Raw genomic sequence first — 14949 nt, 5'->3', positions numbered from 1 at the left:
ACATACACCACGCAATAAAGATGGAAGACATATCCTCGCCATCTGCGGCACAAGTCCGCAATCTGTGGACGGAGGGTTTGGAATATAATACAATGACCAAAAACATTAACAAGAAGATAAATTAATGCTTCTCTAAAAAAAGATGCTATTGAGGAATGTGATGAGGAAGTAAGTGGTCCTTCACAGACGAATTCTGAGGCCGTGTTATTGCCTTCAAACTATGCCCTCACATCCTTGCTAAATGTCTTTAAGCTTCTACAAATGGAGGTGCAAGCTCCATCTGGAATCCTCTTAGTGGTAACTAAAGACTGGGCGCATGTGATGCATCTCTCACAGGTTTACGTTCAGTTATACATTCTGAACTGTTCAAAGAAGTATTGGAATTGAAGCTGGGTGCCATGAATCAGGAGCAAAACATGGTGGAATTCCAGGAAGTCATGGTAGATTCTGAAAAACGGATTGAAGATACAGTAGCAATGAAGCAGGTGCAGGGAGGGGCCGAGCAGAACACTGATGCGGACTGTCAAGGCATGGCCAGCTTCCCTGTGAGGAACACAATGGATTCTATTTTTGATGATACTCCACTATAAGAAACAATATTAGAAGAATTTAGAACACTGCCCAATATAGTGGATGAGGTGGATAATACAGTGACTCAGACTACCCCAAGAGAATGCTCGTTCTAGGATAAGGACAAAAAGAAAAGAGGCAAGAGTGGTGAAGATGGAGTGCAGGAAACCAGCGAGCCCAAGTATAAGAATAAAAAAATTAAAAAGATTTAAAAAAACTCTGTAAAATCTACCTTTGTGCAGTCAATTCACCTCCCTGAGACTAATGTGGTAGCATTCTCTGATTTGCAGCAGAGGAACAATAATGCTGCTTCCAAAGATCAGGGTAGACAATATCCTTCTCAAACTGGATCATGCCTTGCAAAAGTGCAGCAGCCTTCAACATCAAAGGCGGGAGCGCTTAGCATGGGTAAGGTATCAATGGGCTCTGAAATGGATACATCATTACACTTTAAGGAGCCGATTCATGGAACAAACATGCGCCGAAAATCCCAGCGCAAGCAGGTGCAAGGTGGCGCAAGTGTGAGAAAGCAAGCGCACGCCCACGCGTGCGATTCAAGGAAGGCACTGCGCGTGTTTCCCACTGGTTGTGCGCCAAATCGGTGCATGTCGCACGCGGGCACACACGTCATCAAACGGCGTGCGCTACGTGCACAGCAAAAGCACACATAGCGCAGCGCACACAACAAAAGTAGGCGGAACAGTGGGCGTAACACGCGGAATGGGGAATAACGCGTGAAAAAGAAGGCGTAACTGGGGAAGTACTGCAGGGAACCACACGGAACGCCCACACGCACGCGAACAACCCCTATTCATGGATTCAAATACGGGAAACCCACGCACGGCAAAAGACGCACACAGGCGTGAACGCGTCCGCCACACGAAGGCAGGCAGAAGCGTCCGCGTGCAAAAAGTGCGTGCAAACAACAAACACGTATATACAGCTACGATGAATGCCCCATTTGTCGCAGCACTGATCGTGGGACACCGCAGGAGGAGGAGAATAGCCAAGGCACGCATTTTTTCACTCACCACAGACAAACCTTTTTGGGATGCCTGACGACCAGGTCTACGGCAGTTATAGGTTTCCACCCCGTATCATCCTAGACCTGGTCAGGGAGTGGGAAGATGACCTTACATCCCCCACCCTTTGCTCCCAAGCATTGAGCTCCTTGGAGAAGGTGCTCAATGTCCTGCATTTTTTGGCCACTGGGTCATTTCAGCGGACTACTGCCATAGTGGGGGGGGGTCTCACAGGCCACGCAGTCACGCTGCCTACACCAGGTCTTGGCAATCATGACAGCGCGCCCCTCAGTCCGCAGGCACATATACATGCCCAGAACACCCGCAGAAAGGGAGGCCATTGTCCTGGACTTTTACAGGGTGGCACACTTCCCCAAAGTGCTTGGTGCCATAGATTGCACCCATGTGGCCCTACGTCCACCTAGGGCCACTGAGCACATCTAACGAAACCGCAAGCACTGGCATTCCATCAATGTACAGGTGGTATGCGATGCAAAGGGAATCATCACCTCTGTCTATGCAAACTACCCTGGCTTGACCCATGACAGTTTCATATACAGAATGTCCTCCCTAAGCCGGGCCCTGGAAGCTGCGCAGCATGGTGACACATGGCTCCTAGGTGAGTACAAATGCCCTTGTACATGCATGCATGTCACACACACACACACAAATACACAAACCCCAATAATCACAACCATTATCACCTCTCCAGGGGACAATGCCTACCCTCTGAGCAACCACATGATGACGCCAATCCGGAACCCCACCACACCACCCCAGGTAAGATACAACGCGGCCCATATTGCAACCAGGGCCATAGTGGAGCGCACATTCGGAGTGCTCAAGTCACGCTTACGCTACCTTGACTGCTCTGGGGGCAGCTACTCTATGCACCCCCAGTAGTGTGCAGGATCATTGTGGCAACATGTGTCCTGCACAATGTTGCAACACAGCAGGGCGTACCAGTGGACATGGTGGTGCCCCCACATCCCCAACCACAGGCACAGGCGCTGTCCATGGGTGGGGATAGGGCACGTGGCGAGGAAGCCCGGACCAAGCTTGTGGACACATTTTTCACCTAAACTCCCACCCCTGCGGAGTGCACACAGGCCTGGCACATACCAGGTGACAATCGATGATGACAAAGAGACAGTCAACTGTCACAACCTTACCACCCTGAGATTGTTGCCATGGAAGTGCCACATTTTGTGCATCCCTAGATACTTAAACACAAGCAATCCTGTGTGACCAAAAGGCACACATGCAAGGTGTTAATCACACACACCTGCAAAACAGGTCACGACTATCACTGGTATATCACTCAAACCTTCCCAAACCACAAAATGACATGGCAAGCAATAGCCATACACCAACACAGTAAGAATAAGGTACACATTGCCATGTGAAAAATGTAAATTGGCATCAGACAATGATGCCTGACATGGAATCAGATGAAATGACTGACCAACAACCTCCCACCCAAAATAAGTCATACCCAAATGCATTCCAAAAGTCATAGTTGTAACATAACAATGAATGCCTGTCTGCATGCACATTGTGCATTGCAAAATCAACACTGCAGCTTCTGTGTGCCATGTCCACCTGCTGCAACACACTGCTCAGTGCACAGCACAGTTAACAGCCAATGCATGTGATGCACACCCTGAGCATCACATCTAAGCGACAAACCACATCAAAAAGCAAATTAGGCATGCACAGGATCCACAATTGGTCATAGGACATGTGCTGCAGGGACACAGTGGGCCCCAGAAGGAAAACAGAGTGTACACGTGGACATTGAAGGGTGGTTGTACATGTAGTGCATTATAGTGCGAGTGTGTGGGTCAGTAGGGACATGCACTCAACATATGCATGCGCAATCAAGTTTCCATCAGTGTCCTCTACACATCACATGTGAACATTCACCATGTGTACACCCCAGCATGTGAAACCACAGCTATCCCCTCACACCTGAAAGGTAAACACAACACATGAACAGGCATTGATCAGCAGAACACATCATGTACATAGGATACCACTATTACAATGTCAGGGTGCCCATCACACTGCAGGGCAAGGCAACTATCACCAACAAAGCACCCCCCCTCCCTCACAAATCACCATGACCCACTGAACAACTGCACTGGGGTTATTGAGCCTTCATCCTTGAATTTCACCTGGCCACAGGATCACCCTTCCCCTTTGTCACCATCTCCCACCTTGTGTGTAAAAGGTTGCCTGCACCCTCAGAGTCCACATTGATTTGCAAAAACACTACATACAAGAGAACTCAAAGCAGGCCAACACAGAAGCCAAGAGCAAAAAGCCTACAGGCAGAAAAACGAACCAGAACAGCCTCCAGTAGATGACTTGAAGTAGCAATGCCTCACAAAGGCCAAGTACTACCACAATGACGTAACAACCAAGGTAGCACAGTAAAACAATGTCACAACATGATGTGTACCATGTGTGGTACATAACATAGAATGATGCACCACAAACGGATGTGTACTGTCACTGCTCCCGTGTACAGGCGCAGGAGTGGCATGAACCAACCACCCCCACCGTGGTCTGGGTGGCTGCAAGGTCAAACTCACACAGGCCTCTGAGACCCTGGTGGGGAAGGAGGGTCAGGTATATGCAGTCAGGACAGACGTTGGCATACTGGGTAACCGGAATGAGGGGTAGGAGAGGGGAGTAGGATTGACAGGGGAAAGTAGGGAATGCCCAAAAATGTAGTACTCACATTAACACATACACAATCATACCAAACTTGTTCATCATGCACATAGCAGCAATTCACTGAAATGGAAGTCAAAGAGAAACTTATCTCTGGGGTGAGTGCTGGCCTCCTGCCTGCGCACTCTCAGGTCCGGTAACAGGAGCACTTCAATGCTGCAAAGAGAGCCACAGTTAAAAATCTGTGCGTGCCCATAACACACAAACACACCACCAAATATGCCCCAAAGTAACAAACTACTCTATAAACAGACAATCTGGTGTGGATGCTTCGTACCCAGACGTAACATTACCCCTGTGATGGTTCATACACAGTCAATGCAGTAAGTCAGGCGCCGGTGGGTGTGTTGCAAATGGAACACCAATGTGTCATGATTCACACAACATGCAATGTTCCCTGGGTAAGCAGACAGATGCATATAGCAAAGTATGACTTCAGAACAAGTCGTGTTCCACCATGACCGAAATAAAGTAGGCAGTGCATGTTTCAAATTCTACATGGAAATGAAATGCACTGCACCCGAGTCTGTCCCTTGCTGTCTGTCCCTTTGAGCTGCTTCTTTCCATGTCTCGGAACGCTACATGGGTGATACAAGTGCCTCAATGGACCATGGTGGACCGGAGGGTATGTGCCACTGCCCCTGCAGGTGCCCCAGCCAACCTTACAATCAACTAGCCATGAGTCCGCCAACACATCTGAGCTGTATTGTGCGCTTCAACACCAATATTCGTCCAAGCTCACCCTCAGTGCTGCTACTAAGCATGCATGTGCAACTGGCCTGGTGGAAGGTTTGCTGTGTTGTGGTCCCCCTGTGCTGCTCACCTTGCCTGGAGTCCCTTGAAACACATCAGCAGTTTTAGGATGTATGATTGCAATCCCTGTGCCTCTGCTTGCGCACACATGTGCATGTGGGCACCACCAAACCTGTCCAGATTCCAGACGTCCAATGGCCCATGTCTGCTGGCAAAGGTGGTGTGGGGGCTCATCCCCCTGCAGAAAGGGCATGAAACACATGATTAATGCATTAGATTCATCTGTGTGTGTCTCTTCAGGCATCACATCACTGGACCATGTCAGGGACGTACATCAGAAATCACACCACAGTCCGTCTTTCACAGCCAAAGTGTGGAACACACTATCTACGGCATGAATTGCAACAAGCACATGTACAGTAAAGATAAGAAACATACTACACAATGCATAGCAATGAATGTACACATGAATCATGAAACACCCCATCTAGCAAAAGCAGAACAGTGGTCAATAACACCCCAATCATCCCCACTAGGGGTGTTAACACAAGTTCCACAGCAGCAGACATGCCACAGACCAGTCCAAAGCCCTTGAGTAATAGGCTGTTACACCGAACCATCCTTGCGAGCCCATGGATAAGGGAAGCAGTAGTGGCATATGTGAGTCAAGGACCCCAAGCAGCAAACACATACACAAGACAAGCCTGAAGGGCCCAGCTGGAACACTCACCGGTGAAATTGATGCGCTGGGAAGAGACCTGCAGCACCACCATATGAATGGAGTCCATAGAGGGCTTTGGCGAAATGGAGATGGGTGCGGTGACATCAGGAGATGGAGGTGAGTGACCACGTAAACCCCATTAGGCCAAACCATGACGTAGTACAACAGATGTGAAAGTGAGCAAGCCAATGCATGTCCCATCATACGAACATATACAGATGCATGTCCAGATGGAGGCCCAACCCCTGGCACAATGAAATGCATGCTGTGTGCCAATCCCATTACCAACAGACACCCAAAACACAGGGGCAAATCGCATGTCACACATCACACAACCGCAATACAACGGTATGCCACCTGCTACACATCAGTACCAAATGGAGAGGCCACGGCTCATGCCAAGATGGCCCCCACATGAAAGTACCCTGTGTAACACACCTATAAGAATGCAATGCATGAGTAATCAAATACTGTACCGCACCAACTCATCTTGCATGTAACACCATCACTGATGCCCTGCATCTCTTGTTCCCCCACAGGCACTGATGCAGAAGGTGAAGGGAAGGACCCTGCACCAAGGGCATCAACATCCAGGGGCAGACCACAGGACACTGGGCCTTCCACCTCCAGGACAGCACCGCAGACAAGAGTGCACCCTAGGGCACCTGTACAGGCCTGGCCGGCTCAGGGGGAGACAACAGCAGCGGACGAGACTGCCAAAAATCAGTTGTCAACAATTGCTGAATGAGAGCCTAATGGCACCCAGTCCGCTGCCACCAGTTCCGTGGGTGAGGCAGCAGCCACAGCCCCCCTCAGTGATGAGGATGTGCAAGTGGAGGAATTTGAGGACATTGACGGCAATATCCATGTGGAATGTCCTCCCACACCAAGCCTCCTGTTCACTCCCCACCACTCCACACAGGGCACACCGTCCAGCTCCATGCTGGAATCAGCGGTTCAACTGCAGAGTCCGCAACTGTCAAGCACCCCAGAGGCCAGCCCTGCAATGGCCCACCCAGCCGCAGCACCCTCCACCTCATCAGCCCCCACTGACATGGAGGCACGCCTGTCAAGGGTAGAGGCCCTCCAGGACTCGATGATCAAGCTGGTGCACCAGTATGTGGCTGGGGGAGAGGAAACACGCCGTGAGATCCAGGAGGCGAATGCCGGAACCATTCCGGCCATCAATTCCAGTGCCATAATGATACGTGACAGTTTGGGGGCCGTCACACAGATCCTAAACAGGATGCTGGAACACATGCAGCAGCAACAACCAGCAACGGTGGTGCAAAACCCCTCCGCTCAACCCCATCGTCCACACCTGCAAACTCCGCTCCCTCAAGCCCTGTGTGGATAACAAGGCGCAGTGCAAGGCACACAGAAATGCTGCCCCCCAAAACAAAAAAAGTCTGGAAATAGCCGGTCCAACCACATCGTGTGTGGGATGACAATGGGTGAGGGGGAGTTGGTGTTGGTGGTGTTGAGGGGATTTTGGGGGTGCTCATTGGGGGGTTTGGGTTGTTGGGGGGGTTTGGGTTGTTTGGGGGGGTTTGGTCGTGTTTGGGTGGTTTGGGGTGAGGGGGGAGGGCGTGTGAGTGGTGAAGGGAAGACGCACTATGTTGTTATTTTTCTTAATACACCCGTTGTGTTCAAAATCATTTAATGCCTGGACATTGCTCATTTCGTGTGTGTTCATTCTATTCATGACAGAGTGCAGTGCCCAACTCCCCACACACCCTGTGTCCATGTCCACATGGTCCCAGTGCTCAGTGTAGTACTGACACATAATCATCAACGTCCCTGTGATTCAGAAGTAATCGTCAATCAATGATTGGTGTACAGCTCGGCCATCTTGTGCATCACGTACTGCCAGGGGTGCTGTTTCTCCTCCATCATCATCATCATCATCATCCTCACCCGGTGCATGCATGTCAATGTCAGGTGGCAGTGGTACGTTCCTCCGAATGCACATGTTGTGCAGCATGACACAGACCATGGTGATCTTTGCCACCTTCTCAGGCCCATAAAGGAGTGCTCCACCAGACCTGCTTAGGCAGCGGAACCATGCCTTCAACAGGCCAAAGGTCTGCTCAATCACACCACGTGTATGGGTATGAGCCCTATTGTACTCCTCTTTGTGCCTGTTATGCGGGTTCCGCACAGGGGTAAGAAGCCACGGCTTCAAGGGATAGCCTCCATCACCTGCATGGGAGCACAAAGAGGTATGTGTGAGTCAATCTGAGCCGACACCTTTAGGATTAAAGGACATGGCTGCAGCTATTTGATGTTGACATGCACATGTCCCTGGATGTTTGCACACAGGTTCATTTGATGCATTGTGTACTGCACAATGGTGTACTGGTGTGGATTACATTATACAGGTGATGCAGGGTGTTCACTTGCATGCTGGTGCGGATGCACTGTGGATGCGGAACGATGTGTTGCCACCCATTATTGCAGAGTAAGCTACTCTGTACCTAATCACACTAGTGGCATTGGCACAGTTGTAATCATGATTAGTCATGCATCGCTTGACATACCCATGGTGGCCTGCTTGTGCGACTGGCATGTTGTCATTGATGTGCGGCATTGGTCTTATGTATGGGATTGATGTGTCATGTTCTGGTTGGGATATTCAGGACAACAGCGTTTAGCTCTGAGTGCATTGTCCACTCACAGCCCAATCCCACCCAGGTGGAGTATGCACCCCCCCAATCCCACCCAGTTGGAGTATGCATCCCTCTACCTCACAACCCCAATGCACTGCCATGGTCCAGTCAGACAACTTACCAAGCAGCCAGGACGTTGTCCAGCATGTCGCTCCATGTAGCGGGTAATGTGGAGTTCCACAACACCCTGGCATCATGTGTGGATCCGAGATATCGGGCACAACAATGTGTGATGATCTTGCTGGAGTCACATATCATCTGCACATTGATGGAGTGGTATTGCTTGTGATTGCGGTCCATTGCCTCTATGGCATGAGGGACAACCAATTCGATATGGGTGTAGTCGAGGGCACCGACACAATTGGACATACCTGCAGTGCATGGAAGCCTACTTTAGTGTCGGCAAACTCCTGGGCAGTCCATGGTAGGGTAATGTGGGCGCTAGCGTGCTTCAGGAGGGCATCCAGCACTTGGGTCAGCATGCGTGAGAAGAGAGTTTGTGATATGCCATGCATCTGGCCCACTGTGTGCTGGTAGGTGCCTGTGGCCAGGAGGTGAAGCACAGTCACTACCTTCAGTAGAGGGGGGATGGCAGTGCGGATTTCTATCAGGCTGATGATGTTCTCGTGTATCATGTCCACTATGTGGGTGATGGTGTCCCGGTCCAACCAGTACAGGTGTGGATCTGCTCAGGGGTTAGATTAAATGGACTGGCTCTGATGCGAGGGATTGGTGGCTGCCTACGTGGTACCACAGGTTGCACTGGTGGGACTTGCTGGGCCTGTCTCACCCTCCTTCTCCTCCTGCGTCACCTCTGTGTTGCCTGTTGATGTTGTTGTTGTTGTTGTTGTTGTTGTTGTTGTTGTTGTTGCTGTTGTAGCAGTAGAGGCATGCCCTCCAGCCCCAGGATTGCAACAGCTAGTGGGATCATTTTAGAGTGCGAAGGGGTGTGGTGTGTGGGTGTGCTCCTTTTGTACTGAGACATGCTCCATTGACTCCACCTGTGGTGATTGTGTGCACCTGTGGCAGTTGGCTTCACTGCAGGTTGCTATTTGTGGGTGGTCCACGATGCCTGTATTGCCCCCATCGTGCAGGCCCTAATTACCACCTTCGGGATGCTGGTAAGTGCATGCCCGTGTAATGTGTGATGTCCCCCTGTTAGCGGCATGCCGGTATTTCCACCGCAAAGGGGCGCGTGTATGCGCGCATGCCGGTAAGAAGGGGCACGGTATGGGCGGTGGCGGTATTGGCGGGTTGTCGGCTCATAATGGCCCAGACCCGTTAACGATGCCGGTAATAGCATTCCGCCTTCCTTTTTTCATTACCTCCATACTCGTAATGAGGCCCAAACACTTTCTCACAGTGTGAACATTAACAGACCAATAATCGGGCCATTTACCTGACATGTCCCAACACAAGAGTCATGCAGAGACAGGCCATTACCGACAACTATACACACCTGACTACCCTTTCCCTTCTCCGTTGGGGTAAAAGGCAGAGCACACAAGCACACTCTGAGCAAGGCCGAATGCACGAGGAAGCAGCCATTCTAGGGTGGCAGTTTGAATGGAGGAGAAAGGCGGCGAGACCTGAAAGGACGTCAAGGAGGGGGGTTGCCCTTGCCATTTTCAGCCCAGAGCCGCAAAGCCTTCGATGAAAGAAGCATAAGACCATGAATCCCAGCTTGCGAATAGTGTGTCGGATGTCAGCGGTACCTGGAACCCTCCTGCACTGATTACCAGGGCGGGGAGAAGCGGTTGCCATTGTGGTACTGTCCTTGACTCCAGGGGCAAAGGAATCGCCAACGAGTTCAGAACAGCTGGTAAATTGGATGAAGCTGATAGTGCACTGGACTGTGTTAGGCTCAAGGTTGCACTGGCAACATTGTATGTGAAGAAAGAAGATAATAGACATAGGTCTTTTGTGAGTGAAATCGGTACCAGAAATAGAGTGGTCCGGCGCCAAGTGGGTGCTAATTTGAAAGACTCTAGCTGGTACCCCTCTCCAGAAAGAAAGAGAAATTATTGAGCTAAGAACTTCTTTGGTTAGCGAAAAACAACCAGGAAAAACATGGTGTCAAAGTGGTCATACAAGGGTCAAGCCAAACCCCTTGTACAGTCGAAAGTCTTTGACACGTTGTGAAAGTTGGCATGAAACAAAAGGAACTGTGAAAGAGGCGTTTGCCGCCGGATGAGGGGAGCGCCATGTTATTTTGTAAAACCAACATTTGTTATTTTGGGTAAATAGTAAGATACCCGTGAACATTTGTCCACAGTGAGTTGATAGTCTGAGCCCGAATGAGGGAGGCTATCGTAAAGGAAAGGATCGGGAGCCCGGCTGAAGGAGGTCAAAGGCGGAAGAGTAATCGGCCACCGTAAAGAGAAACCGAAGGCAACTTTGTTGTTTTGTTGTTTTGGCGTATCAGGCCCTCTGATGCAAGAGACTTTGCATGGGAAGAGACTTAAGCACAGAAGGCCCTGATACTGGAAGAGGAGCTGTAAACTTGGGGTGGAGCAGCCCAGGAGTGTGCTGTGCACGAGAAGTCCTGCCTTGTCCCATGCTAAAAATGTGGGGAAGGGAGACCCCGGTCAAAACATCCTGACTTTACATTTTGTGAAGACTTCTTTTTTTTCTTGACAACATTATCCCACACTCTTTTGTAGCATAGCAGTAAGGATTGGCAATATGTTTTCTTAGTATATGCCCTTTTATTTGGCTAGACTCCACTAGGACTGTATTATTATGATTTGATGTTTGTAGCTTGCTCCCATCTTAGATTTAGGTTTAGATTTGGTGTTTATCTCACCCACTTTACTGTTTAATAAACACCTTTGAACTGTGATCACTTGTATCTGTCCTACATTTATACCATGCCTTCCTTACACCCCCTGTAAACCATGCATTACAAGTACTCTTTTTACACTCTCAAAGAATACCTAGTGCCTCCCCAACCCACCATAACATCAGAGACACTGTGCTTTCCACAACTACTCCCCTTCTAACTCCCCTCCCTTTCATCCTCCCATCCAACCCTACTGCCCCCTTATTCACACTGCACCCCCGTGGGGCCTCCACTAGTGAATCCCCTCCCCATCCCTACCTCATCACCCTCATCAGCCCTCCACCGCTCACCTCCCTGGGCGGCCAACAACCCCTGCCCCTCCATCCTACTCTCATGCATACTCATTAACACCAGATCTGTTGCCAAAAACCGACACAACATATACAACCTTATTTCCTCAGAAAGCCTAGAAATCCTTTTCATCACCTAAACCTGGTTCTCTGATGACTTCTTACCCATCGCACACGAGGCATTCCCCAGAGGCTAGACACTCATCACTCTCAACACAACTAGCAGAGCTTCATCTCACAGACTTCAAATCCCTCATAGTGAAATTTCTCATCAATCCATCTCTTACCCAAAGCTTCTTACTCTTCTACAGACCTCCTGGCTATAGATACTTTGCTAATGGTCTAAGTGACTCCCAACCGGCTATTCTGGTCACCCACCCCTCTCTCACCATGCTTAGAGAGCTCAACATATGATTTGATGCCCCGCACAACCCCTTGACAAACTGGAAGCCCTCAACATGACTCAACTGATATCAGGCGCCACACACACTGCAGGGCATACCCTAGATGCAACTTTAATTCCTCCAACCTTATCTCCATGCTCCCCCACAACCACTTATATGGACGGACCATGCATCCATCTTCTCGCTTTTGACTCCCATCCCTCTTAGGCTCTTGACTAACTCTAGACTCTACACCCGCTTCCCAAAATCTGCCAGTCCAGGGAGGTCTGCCCTCAATAACCTCTTCAACCAATGGTTCTCCAATGCCCTCAAACCTCTCACCCCCTTCAGATCGGCTTCCCACAGACAAGGCCCTTCCCCTAGATAGTTCACCCCTTCTCTCAAAACCCTCAAAACACTTAACCATATCCTGGAACGCAGATGGTGAGCCGGCCCATCTACCCAAAATAGAGCTGCCTATGCCCACCAGATCCATGTCTACAAAGCAGAAATCCATAAGGTCAAAAAATCCTTCTGCTGGAACAGAATCTCCAACTCCCTTTACGGCAGCAAGGAACTCCACAAGATCATCTCAGAATTCAAGGCACCCCTATGCACCCCACCCTCCCCTCCCAACTCCCAAATATTCTGTGAAGCCTTCTCGGGGCTTTCTACATTTCAGTAGAAAGAAACCACTCCATTGATGCGAAACAAGCAGCAAAACAGCCCTGAGCACCTGCACCCCGGTCCAACCCCTCTAACCCTCCCACCTCCTGCCGTATCTTCTCTTTTTCTCCCATATCTCGACCTGAATTCCTGATGCAACTTGCTAGCAGTCGCCCGTCCGGAACCTTGAGAGATCCATGCCCGCCCACCCTCCTCAAAGAAATAGTTTCTTCAATCTGTGCAGGCGGCATCACACGATCCATCATCAACTCCTCCCTCACACCAGGCTTATTCCCAGCAGTGTTCAAGACATCACACATCAAATCCTCCTCAAAAAGTCCTCCCTTGACCATCTCCTTCCTGCTAACTACAGACCTATTTCTTAGCAACTGCTTCTTAGCCAAACATATTGATTGAACGGCTTACTCCCAGCTTTGCCCCTTCACCAAATCATACCTCCTCCTTGACACTGCCCATTCAGGCTTCAGACCCCTCTGTAGAACTGATCCATCCCTAGTCTCAATCTGGGAAGACCTCAAAAGCATTGCAGACGCAGAAGGCTGTGCAACATTTATCCTCCTCGACCTCTCAGTGGCCTTTGACACCATTGACCACAGCATCCTCATTGACAGGCCCCACTCGCTCGGCATAAGGGATGCAGCGGTAAGGTGGATTTCCTCATTCCTTGCTAACAGATCACAAATCACCATCCTTGCTCCCTTCACCTCGGCCTCTGTCTTGTCACCAATGGGGTCCCAACCAGCCCCCGCTTCCCCATTCTCTTCAACCTCTACATGAGCCCCTTTGCTGCCCTTATTCGCTCAAAAAACCTAACCTGCTACAACTATGCAGATGTCACCCAGATCACCTTCAAGATCCCTAAGGCCTCTTCCATCCCCTACCCCGACTTTGCAGCCTGCCTCACAGACATCGACCACTGGATGACAGCTAACCACCCCCTCCTTAACTATGGGAAAAACAACATCATGATCTGCAGGAAAACAGCTCTCTTCCCCTAACCCACCCATTGGCCATCCTTCCTAGGCCCTCCCCCCGCCACATCCAATGCCATAAAGAACATGAGATGCACCATGGATGCTGATCGGACAATCTCACACCACATTAACTCTGTGGCTAAATCTTACTATCTACATCCCTGCATTCTCAGATGCATCTTCCCTTACCTCTCCTGCCCTCACAGAGTTACTGCTATCATGGCCATCATCCTCTCCCACCTAGACTACACCAATTCCCTCTACCTGGGCACCCCCGCATATCAACTCAGAGAGCTCCAGTGGGTCAAAAACATAGCACCTAGGCTCCTCCTGGCTGTTGGTCCCAGCAAGCACATCACACCCCCCCCTATGGGGCCTCCACTGGTGCAAGGCCACTTTCAAAGCCACATGCATCACCCACTCTGCCCTCCACAAAACAGGCCCAGAATACCTTCAACTAAAACTCATCTGCTACCAACCCAACAGAAACCTGCGATCAGGCACTGCAATCCTCCTTGTGACTCCTCCCTTCAAATCAACAAGAATAGGGGGATCCTCCTTCTTCACCCAAGCTCCTCAATCTGGAACTCAATTCCCCTTAGCGTCTGACGCATAGAGGATCACCTTGCCATCCGGGAGGCCCTCAAGACCTGACCTTTCCCCCATATATCCTGACAAACCCATGCCACACTTCGGGTTATTCAACCACCTCTCAGGTAGGCCAGGACAGCAATGAACCCACAATGAAATGTACTGAGTGACAGAGAGCATAAACTCCAGCAGATCACAGGAAAGAATCCACGCCACATCTATGAAACCAAGAAACCAGCCAGAACACACAGGTATGTATCACACTCCATGCTTATGGATGATAGCCGAAGACAAGGCCACCCACCATTGGGCAACTGCTATCACAAACGACCTTTAAGACACGTGACACAATACCTCTGCCATAAGGATGCAGCTATCCCCACAACAACAATTCGGTCTAGCTGGACACATAATGAGTCCCCTGCACTCCGGGCTGCCCTCACCATGCCTGACACCATCTCTTTGGGAAAGTTTAGTAAAATTCTGTTAGAGCCCATTTTTCATGGGCTAAGTTCCGTATGCTGCAGGGATGTGGTTTTGAAGCAATGCTGCTTTGCAAATGACTAATGAGATAGCAAGCTATACAGCTACAGTCTCCAGCTAACCTGCTAATGTTCTTACTCAAAATCAAAACCTGACGTGATCATTGTTAAATTCTACAATCTATGGGGCAGCACTATGTATGCAAAACAAGTGTTGGCTGATTAA

Source organism: Ambystoma mexicanum, chromosome 6p (genome assembly GCF_040938575.1).
Source record: "Ambystoma mexicanum isolate Mex_15411 chromosome 6p, UKY_AmexF1_1, whole genome shotgun sequence".
Lineage (NCBI taxonomy): Eukaryota > Metazoa > Chordata > Amphibia > Caudata > Ambystomatidae > Ambystoma > Ambystoma mexicanum.
The sequence above is the reverse complement of the archived record's forward strand: the minus strand, read 5'-3'. Positions refer to the sequence as shown.